At 34.6% G+C, this 11,189-nt stretch overlaps 1 long non-coding RNA gene and 1 pseudogene across 1 annotated transcript in view; both read left to right on the top strand.

Moving 5' to 3' along the window:
* The window catches only part of LOC120621899 (uncharacterized), a 19,113-nt gene extending 8,523 nt beyond the window's left edge, over positions 1-10,590 (top strand). The window contains exons 3-4 of the long non-coding RNA XR_005658331.1: positions 3,481-3,534; positions 10,331-10,590. This is a non-coding gene — a long non-coding RNA (uncharacterized LOC120621899). The remainder of the gene's footprint in view (positions 1-3,480; positions 3,535-10,330) is intronic.
* LOC120622547 (uncharacterized) lies at positions 3,032-3,150 on the top strand (annotated as a pseudogene).
* Positions 10,591-11,189: the final 599 nt, after the last annotated feature.

Genomic DNA, 11,189 nt, shown 5'->3' with positions numbered 1-11,189 from the left:
CTTCCTTCCTTCCTTCCTTCCTTCCTTCCTTCCTTCCTTCCTTCCTTCCTTCCTTCCTTCCTTCCTTCCTTCCTTCCTTCCTTCCTTCCTTCCTTCCTTCCTTCCTTCCTTCCCTGAAGTTGCTTCAGGGATGCTATGAATGGGCTCTGGGATATGATTGCCAGACAAAATTCAAGATACCCAGTTAAATTTTAATGTTAGATAAACAATGAATATTGCATGAGCCAATAGTTTAATTTCTATACTAAAAAATTGTTTATCTAACATTCAAATTTAACTGGTCATCTTGTATTTTTCTTTGCTAAGGCTGGCAATCCTACCTGGATATTCTTTAAGCTAAAACAATTTGCCCTAAATCTAGTAAAATTTCTCAAAGTGTCTGATATTTGGATGCTTCTCTTCAGTGCTGATGCAGATTTTCCCTTGCTTTACATGTCTTTGGACTTTTTTTTTTTTTTAACTTTTGGAGTTGGGAGGGAAAGGAATCAACCATGTCTTTTCAAACTGCCATTTTTTCCCAGAAGTATAAAAGTTTTATGAAAAAAAATATATTGAATTAGAAGGTTATGAAGTAGGAGATCATTCATGGCATATCATCTGGAACAAATAGGTTATAAAGCATAGGGTAAGATCCCATTTCAGTTTAAAATATGTTTCTTTAAAATGATAGAAATAATTTTTAATAAGATTCTAAAGTCAGATCTCAATTAAACTCCTGGTCTACTTTTCCAACAGTTTTGCCTTGGACAGGTTATTTAGCTTTGCCAAATCTTTTTCTTATCTTTAAAGGGAGCAGACAGTCTCCTTTGTAAATTTAGTTTATTTCAAGTAATGAGATAACCAGTATAGTACCTGGCACATCCTAGACCTTCTCTACTTGTACACTGAGTGGAAAAGCATACACAAGACATTCTTCATAATGGGATTACCCTATAAACTATTTAATTTTTTTTATGACATATTCTAGGGAGTCTTAGACTAAGTTTGAGAATATTCTTCAATCTATTTTGTAAGTCTGGAAAAATAAAGGGACTTTAGTATTTAGATACATAGTTTCCAGGATATATGTGTATGTGTTTTACTGTATATTCAGTTTTATATTAAGTTTAGTTGTTTGTGAACTCAGAAAAATATATAAATGAAGGATAGTACATTATTTGCTCTTTTGCAGACTTGGAATTTGGTCTGATTTTCATTCTAATCATCTGCCAAGCCATCCAGGACTTCAAGATCAAGGTCTAGGTAAAAAGCAGGCCCCTCAGGTCTTTTGTTTTCAGGGCCACACTTTAGTCTTATCCTGGGAAGGGTGAAAAAAAAAAAAAAATAGAAAAGGAAAACCAAGAGGAAAAAGAATCTTTTCTTTGTAAATCCTGACCAAACTTTAGTCAGACTCCTTCTTCTCAACTAGGTCTCAACTTTGGTCTTACTCCATGCCTCCTTACCAGGCCTGCACAGCCCCGTTTTAGCAAGAATCCTGCCTAGTCACTTTAGAGAGAATCCCCCACACTGAATATCTGATCACCCTCAATATCTGATCAAGTTCCTCATCCCCTACATTTGACATCTGAGTGCTTGGACTGCCTTCAGCAAGAATTCTAAATTGATTCGGCAAATTCTCCTACCCTTGATGTCTCCACTTAGTAAGTTTTCATCTACAAACCCCTCTCTCTGCTCCTTGGTTGTAAATCCCCATTTGCCTTTATTATATTCAGAATTGAGCCTGATCTCTCTTCCTATTGTAGTAGTTTTGACACCTAATGCAATAGTCTTGAATAAAGCCTTCCTTACCATTTAAAATTTTTTAAATTTATTTTTTTAATTACAGTTGACATTCAATATTATATTAATTTCAGGTGTACATCATAGTGCTTAGACGTTTATATAATTTACTGAGTGATTCCGCTGATAAGTCTAGTACCCAACCTGGTCCTATAGTTACTACAATATTATTGACTGTATTTCTTATGCCGTACTTTACATCCCCATGACTCTTTGGTAACTGGTCTTCCTTACCATTTTAACAAACGTCTGGATAATTTTTCCTCCTCCTCCCCAATGTTTTATTGAGATATAATTGACACATAACATTAGATAGATTTACAGTGTATAAGATGATGATTTGATACACGTACATGTTATGAAATGATTACCACGAAAAGGTTGGTTAACACATCCATCAGCTCACAGTACTTTTTTTTTTTTTTGGAGTGCTGAGAACTTTTAAGATTTACTCTCTTAGCAACTTTGAAATATACAACACAGTATTGTTAGAATGATTTTTTTCTTTAACAACCTTGGCAAACCTAGCCCCAGGCTACCTCAGAGAACCACTTTTTAAGATGCAAAGACATAAATAGGAGCCAGAAGGAAAGGACAGTCCATGTGTAAGCAAATTCTTTAACATTTAAGTTCCTTCTATTCTTTGCTCAACCCTTTGCAAAATAAAGCCCCAAAGTGCTCTTGACCCGTATCAGATTTCTTCCTCTTCTGGAATGGAGTTTGTGTGTGGAAATCCTTGGGCTCCCCCTACTGGTTAGAGTGTGCATACGCGACTGACTGGCAAATTGTGTGGGGCGCAGGGAGGTGGGTGTTCTATTGTTAAAGTTAGGAAGCCCAGGCTGTTGCTTTCTCTCTCCAGGGAGCTAAGCTGAATATTAGTGTCCTGTCTGCACCTTAATGCAACTTATTTCTTCAGTCTTTGCTAGTTCTCCACTTGGGACTTATAAAATGGGTAGTTCAGCCCTTTTACAAGTGTTCTTTTGAGGTTTTCTCCAGGGAGCCAGAAAGCTAGGTCAGGAAATTCTATCAAGTGCAACCCAAGTGGTTTTCCAAGTGTGTTCTGTGGACCACCTGCCTAAGAATATCCTAAAGTGTTTATTTAAAATGAAGATTTCTGGGTCCTGCTCCAAATCTTCTGACTCAGAATTTTTGGGATTGAGGCAATTCGTATGCACATTAAGGTTTGGAAACCACAGCTACCTACTACTTGAGAAGGAATTTCCATTTATCTCATTTTAAATTATTCTGTACGGTCTACGGCCATGCCACCTTGAACATGCTGGATCTCGTCTGATCTTGGAAGCTAAGCAGGGTCATGCCTGGTTAGTACTTGGATGGGAGACCACCTTGGAATACCATGTGCTGTAGGCATTAGAAAAATAAATAAAATAAAATAAATAAAATTATACTGTATGATGCTAAAACCAAACTCATCAGACAGGGTTGCATGCACAATAAGCACGATGTAGGAAATATAACACGCCAATTTTTTCATCCTAAAAGCAGAACGCAGCAACCACCCTTCCCTTATTCAACTCCTAAGTTAAAATTCTCAAATATTTTGAAAATACTTTCCTTCTCCCTTTTCTATCTTATTCTGTTCAATCTAGATAGAGGGGTCTTATTTACTCCTTCAGCTAATCCAGAGTTGGGTTAATTCAGCTCAAATGTCTCACGTGTTCCATTTTTCCAAATTTCCAGGAGCATCAGGAGCGGGCCCTTCTCACAAAATTTTGAGAACCTAACCAACTGCACGTAAGCACTATTGCCTAAAAGCTAAGTATAATTTCTCTTTGGGAGCATGTTTAAAATGCAAATTCATAGGCTTCACTCTAAAAATTTCCAGTTTGGTAGGTCTCGGTTGGAGCCAGGAGTCTGCATTTTATCGAGCATCTGGGGATCTTGATAAAACTGATACAAGTGATCTTTAGACTATATTTTAGGAAACACTACCTTATATGCCAAAGTTTCTATAACACTACAGTATTGCTGGACTATTTTACAACCAAGTCCCATATAAATCTTATAAACTGCAGTTCTAAGCAAATATTTAATGGTAATCTGGAGAAAGGCAGTAGGCTTGGAATAATAAATAGCAGCATAGAGGCCATAATTTCATCCTTTTTTTCTATTTTTTCACAAGTTTTATTGTGGTAAAATATACCTAACATAAAATTTGCCATTTTAGCCATTTTTATTGTACAATTCAGAGGCATTAATTACATTCACAATGTTCTGGATTCACCACCACTATCTATTTTCAAACTTTTTCATTACCCTGAACAGAAACTCTGTACCTGTTGAGCGAGAACTCCTTATTCTCCCCATTCCCCCAGCCCCTGATAATTTCGAATCTTTCTGTCTCTGAATTTGCTATTTTAGATATTTCGTAAAAGTAGAATCATTCAGCATTTGTCCTTTTGTGTCTGATTTATTTCACTTAGCATCATGTTTTCAAGGTTCTTCCATGTTGTAGCGTGTATCAGAATTTCATTCCTTTTCATGGTTAAATTATACTCCATTGTGTGTATATACCACAATTTGTGTATCGTTTCATCTCCTAATGGATGTTTGGGTTATTTTCACCTTTTGTCTATTGTGAATAATGCTGCAATGAATATTGGCACACAAGTATCCGTGTCTCTATTTTCAATTATTTTGCGTATATACCTAAGAGTGGAATTGCAGGGGCACATGGTAATTCTGTTTAACTTTTTGAAGAACCAAAATGTTTGCCACAACAGCTGCACCATTTTATATTTCCACCAACGATATACAGGGATTTCAATTTCTCCACATCCCTGCCAACCAACACTTGCTATCTTCTCTCTCTTTTGCATGTAGATATCCAATTTTTCCAGCACCATTTGTTGAAAAAACTATCTTTTCCTCCATCGAAATCCCTGTCTAAAGTCATATGTCTGTATATGTGAGGTTATTGTGTAGGTTCTCTATTATTTTGTCTGTATGTCTTTACCCAGAAACACATTGTTTTGATTATGGTAGCTCTGTTATAAGTTTTGAAATCAGTAAATGTGAGTCCCTCTGCTTCATTCTTCTTTTCCAAGATTGTTTTGGCTATTTGGGTCCTTTGAGATACGAGATGAATTTATTAATGGATTTTTTTTTATTTCTACAAAACATGTCAGTGGTATTTTGATAGGGATTGCACTGAATCTGTAGATCTCTTTAGGTAGTATGGACATCTTAACAATATTAGGTCTTCCAATCCACAAACATAGGCTGTGTTTCCATTTATTTATATCTTCTTTAATTTCTTTCAACAATGTTTTAAAGTTTTTGTTGTACGAGTTTTCTATCTCCTTGGTTAAGCTAGTTTCTAAGTTTTTTTTTTTTTGATGCTATTATAAATGGAACTGTTTTTGTAATTTTTTCAGATTGTTCATTATTAGTGTATATAAATGCAACTGATTTTTGCATACTGACTTCATATCCTCCTACTTTGCTGAATTCATTTATTAGCTTTAAACAGGTTTTTTGGGGGTAGTATTTTTAGAGTTTTCTACAGGTAATATCATATTATCTACAAATAGAGATAATTTTATTTCTTCCCTTATAATATGGATTCCTTTTATTTCTTTTTCTTGCTTAATTCCCCTGGCTAAAACTTCCAGTACTGTTTTGAATAAAAATGGCAAAATCAGGCATCCTTCTCTTCTTCCTGATCTTAGAGAAAAAGCATTCAGTCTTTCGCCATTGAGTATGGTGTTCACTATGGGCTTTTCATATAAGAATTTTATTATATCGAGGTAGTTTCCTTATATTTCTAGTTTGTTGAGTGTTTGTTTGTTTTTTTTTAATGAAAGGGTGTTGAATTTTATTGAATGCTTTTTCTGCATCAATCAAAATACTCATTTGGCTTTTCTTTTTCATTCTAGTATATTGCATTGATCAATTTTCATACGTTGAACTCTCCCTGCATTTCAGGAATAAATCCCACTTGGTCATATTGTATAATCCTTTTAATATGCTACAGGATTTGGTTTGCAAGTATTGTTTTGAAAATTTTTGAGCATCATTGTTCAAAAGATCTGTAGTTTTCTTTCTCTTTCTTTCTTTCTTTCTTTCTCTCTCTCTCTCTCTCCCTCGTCCTCCTCCTCCTCCCCTCCCTCTCCTTCCTTCCTTCAGCCTTCCTTTATCTTCCTTCCTTCTTTTCCTTCCTTCCTTCTTCCTTCCTTCCTTCCTTCCTTCCTTCTTTCCTTTTTTCTTTGTCTGGCTTTGGTATCAGGGTAATGCTGGCCTCATAGGATAAGTTATGTAGATGTTCCCTTGTCTTAAATTTTCTGGAAAAGTTTGAGAAGGATTCATATTAGTCCTTTAAATATTTGGCAGACTTCACTAGTGAAGCTATTAGGTCCAGGGCTTTTCTTTGTCAGGAGATTTTTGATTATCAGTTCTGTCTCCTTACTAGTTACATGTTTATTCACAATTTTACTTTATTTGTAATTTAATCTTGTAGATTTTGTGTTTCTAGGAATTCGTCCAGTCATTTTGTCATCTAAATTGTTGGCTCACAATTGTTCATAATCCTCTCTTATAAGCCTTTCTTATTTCTGTAAAGTCAGTAGTAATATTCTCATTTTCATTTCTAATTTTAGTAGTTTGAGTCATCTATCTTCTTAGTCCATCTAGCTAAAGGTTTCTCAATTTTGTCTATCTTTTCGAAGAACCAACTTGTGCTTTCAATTTTTTTATTGTTTTTATATTCATTTCATTTATTTCTGCTCTAATCTTATTATTTCCTTCCTTTTGCTAGCTTGGAGTTAGTTTGTTCTTTTTCTAGTTCTTTAAGTCGTAAGGTTAAATTATTGACTCAAAATCTTTCTTAGCACTGCTTTCATTGTGGCCCATAAGTTTTGGTATATTGTGGTTTCATTTTCATTCTTCTATAAGTGTTTTGTAATTTCCTCTGTGATTTCTTATTTGATCCCTTGGTTGTTTAAGAGTTGGGTATTTTATTTCCATAAATTTGTGGATTTTTCAGTTTTAATTCTGATAATTCTGTTTTGGTCAGGGAGGATAATTTGTATGATGTCAATTTTTTAACATCTATTGAGATTTAATGTGATGTAATATATAATCCCCCTTGGAAAACATCTCAAGTGCATTTGAGAAGAATGTGTATGCTCTTGTTAGGTAGAGTGTTTTATTTGTGTGTGTGTACACATACACACACACGTACACACGTATACACACACACACATATATACGTATATATATATCTTAGATTTAATTGGTTTATTGTGTTGTCTAAGTCCTCTAATTCCTTACTTATCTTATGTCTGGTTATCCTATTCATTATTGAGAGTGGATCATTGAAGTCTCTAACTGTGATTGTAGAATTGCCTATTTTTCCATTCAATTTTTTCCCTTTTAGTTTTTGCTTCATATATTTTGATGGTCTGTCATTAGGTGCATATATTTATAACTTATTCAGTGCCATTCCCTTTTCTCAAATGTAAACTCTCTGCCCCTGCTCTACTTTTTGCCTGTGTTTGGTCTTTCTCTAGTACTTTCAGATTATTTTTTTACATTTTTCTCTGAGTTTATACTTATTATTCTTTGGAAGGTTGATTTAGTAAGCACTCTTCACCATTACCTTACATTTATAATTGATTAGTCTCTCGCTTGTTTGGAATTCTTCTCTGAAGAGTGGTTTCTGGAAGTGTACACAGCTCTTAGTTTATGCTTTGCAGAACACTGTTCATGTTCTCCCTTTACTGTGTTTTATCATTTTAAAAGTTTAATTCTCATTTTAGTAGAGTTTCTAGAGATAAGGGAAATAAGTGCCATATATTCAATCTGCCATGTTTAACTGTCAAATATCCTTTTCACAGTATCTTTTTCTATGTAGAAGTATCTGACTTTATTTTCTTTGGTGTAGCACACTAATTTCTCTCCCAGGCCCAAAGCAAAAGACTGAAGATTTAATCTTGAAGATCGAATAACTTGAAAAAAGCAGGACCCAGTTCAGGGACAAGCACAGTGGCAGGCAAAGCTTGTCCCGGTTCAAGGACAGGCACTGTAAAGAGTAAGATTAAGACAAAGGCCATATAGTGAAGGATGACCCTCCACCCTTTCTCTTGAAATTTTTCGTGCCAAGCAAGCTAAAATCCAGCATGCTGATAGTCCTATTCCCATGCACTCACCAATCGAAAGTTTCAGACTTTCTTCTCTGGAGAAAGCAACATCCCTAAAGGAAATTTGCATGTGTGTGCTCAGTCATTCCACAGTGGATTCAACTCGTGAAAATCCAGCACACATATTCAAATCTTCCAATCAGTGATTTAGTGCCTTATTTTAAAATATGAATAGGCAATAAAAAGATTACTAGATATTTGAAAAAGACTTAAACAAGAGAAACAAAGGTAACCAACACTAAATGCATAAACAAATAAACAAGCCATAACAAGAATTCAAAGGAAGGAGAAGCAATTCAGGACTCAGAAAAAAAAAATCAAAACAAAAGAACACTGGAATAGTCTGGGGAAAAAATAGAGCAATGCCTTAAAATTCCGAGGGAGAATAATTTCCAATCTAAAATTTTATATGTAGGCAAATTATCATTCAGGTAAGAGGGTAAAATAATGACATTTTTATTCAGGAACACCACATGATATGAAAGAGGAAGAAGCCAAGAAAGACAAAGACACTAGATCCAAGAAACAGAAGATACAACACATAAAGGAGAGGAAAAGAATTCCTAGGATTTTAGTGACGAGACATTTCAGGATGACAGCTGGGCAGCAAGCCTAGTAAGTTCCCAGTACAGACAAGAGAATGAAGACAGAGGGCTCCAGGAGATATTTCCAGGGAAAAAACTAAACTTATAGAATAGCTAATGTATTTGAATGTATTCGGAAATAAATTTAGTTCTATTGGATAGTTTGGAGTTGAATTAGTGATTTTAACATGAAAAATTAAGCAAGCAAGTGACAAAAAACCAAGGCAATTATTAATTCTGAAAAAACAAAGTTAAAGAAACATTATAGTACACACTATTGCAGCTGTGAATAATAGCAATTAATCATAAATATTTATTTAGATGCCAACGTAACTAATTTGGGGAAATGGGAATGAGAAAGTATATGTGAATGACTATTTCAGGGAGATGATTTAAAAGAGCTAACTTTTCATTTACCTGAGTAGCAAGTAAATAGGTAATAGCTAAAATAAAAAATCAAAAAATGGCAATGTAAGCACACAATTCATATACATAGAGATAAAGCCAAAAGAAACAACCAAAAGAGCTTAAACAAGTTGCTTAAGAGGAGTGGAAATTTGAGAATGAGAATCAAAGGGGCAGAATTATGCTACATTCTACTGTAAGCTAACAGTTCTATTTAATTTTTTTAAAGAGATATATGTATTAATTTGACAAAAACAAATAATGAAAAGAAAAACAAGTGTGGTCTGAGGTCCCAATAATAGCTGCAATATTTCTCTCTCTTCCCACACCTATTACAGGAACTCCTCCATTTCCTCATAGAGAGTTCTTGGAATCTCTGTGTGGATCTCACAAGTGTTGTGTGAATTTGTTCTCTTGGCTGCCTTGAAGTTTCTGTTCTTGCTCTTCTCTCTTTAGAGGCCAACTGAAGGCCACACAACTGCTGGCTGCTGTTTCTCACTCATCTCTGTTCCCAGGCTGCCAATACCTGGTGTCAAATTATTGATATTTGTGCCAGCAATGCTACTTCTTGCCTCTGCTGCAGCTGCTGGCTCCAAGGCTGTTGACATTTGACACCCTCACTGCCCCCACACTGTTTTCCTAAATGGGAGAAATTTCTCCCATTTGCAGATTTAGGAAATGATGTTTTTCACTTGAGCACCTGCTTTTAGCTTTTATCATATGAACACTGTGGATTTGCAACTGACTTTTCTTGGCCTGGCTGCTAGAAAGCTATAGCTGCTTGAAGTTCTAGAAGGTGGAGAGGATCTTATCATTTGCATGTTTGTGTATTACTTTTAGACTTCATTTTTCCCTTACTGTCTTTTATTCATTTATTCATTCATTGTGTATTACTTTTGGACTTCATTTTACCCTTACTGTCTTTCATTCACTCATTCAATCAATCAATCAATCAATCAATCAACACTATGTTTATTTTAATAAGGTGACTCAAATCCTTTTTTTGGAATGAGGGAATATATAAACAATTGAATAAATAATAAAAATTTTTAGCTTTAAGAAACTTTTCCTTTTATTAAAATCTCTTTATCTTGGGACTCAAAACTGAACTCATGATAGCTATCTTGATTATTTTATAGTAAGTCTAAAGATTGGATAGTGTGATTCCTTCAACTTTATTCTTCTATTTCAAAATTTTAGCCATTTTAGTTTCTTCGCCTTTCCAATAAATTTTAGAATTAACTTGTCTATATTCATAAAAACTTCTAGGAGTTTTTAAATAACAACTTTATTGAGATATAATTTACAAACCTAAAGTTAATTTAAAAATTTTAAAGTGTACAATTTACTGGCTTTTTATATATTCAGAGTTGTGTAACCATCATCACTATCTAATTTCAGAATCTTTTTATCACTCCAAATAGAAGCTCAGAAGTCACTCATTCGATCAGTCGAAGGCTTTAAGAAAAAAAAGCCCGAGGTTCCTGGAGGAAGAGGGAATTCTGCCTCCCTGGGTGTGCAACACCAGCTCTTCCCTGGATCTTGAGCCTGCTGGTCGATATTGACCTTGCCAGCACCCACAATTATAAACCAATTCCTTCTCTGGAGAACCCTGACTAATACAGACTTGAAATCATACAATATGTACATTTTCTGTCTGGCTTATTCACTTAGCATAATTTTTTTTAAGTTTCATCCATGTTGTAACATGAATCCTTTCTTCATTTCTTTTTAATGGCTGATAATATTCTACTCTACAGATATATACCACATTTTGTTTATCCATTCATTTATTGATGAACATTTGGGTTGTTCTCACCTTTGTCTATTACGAATAATGCTGTTATGAATATTTGTGGACAAGATTTTATGTAGACAACTTTAAATTCTCTTCCTTTTTTTTTCAATATGTGGCTATACCTTTTACATTCCTATCAGCACTGTATGAGGGTTCCAATTTCTCCACATCTTCACCAACACTTGTTAGTACCTGTCTTTTTGATGATAGCCATTCTAGTGGGTGTGAAGTGATATCTCATTGTGGTTTTGATTTGCATTTGCTTGATGGCTAATAATGTTGAAAATCTTTTCCTGATTAAGTTTAGATTCAACAAAGAGCTGCTCCATGCATTCTGTCTAGGTTTTACAGCTGCATTCAATGAGAAAGAGAAAGTAGAATATGCTTATTCCATCTTACCTGAATACAGAAACTTGTTAGTTTTGATACTTATATAAAGAATATGTTCACATTTTCGAATTA

This window comes from Pteropus medius, unplaced genomic scaffold (genome assembly GCF_902729225.1).
Source record: "Pteropus medius unplaced genomic scaffold, Ma_sr-lr_union100, whole genome shotgun sequence".
NCBI lineage: Eukaryota > Metazoa > Chordata > Mammalia > Chiroptera > Pteropodidae > Pteropus > Pteropus medius.
Note: the sequence above shows the minus strand (reverse complement) of the source record. Positions and strands in the feature narration are given on the sequence as shown.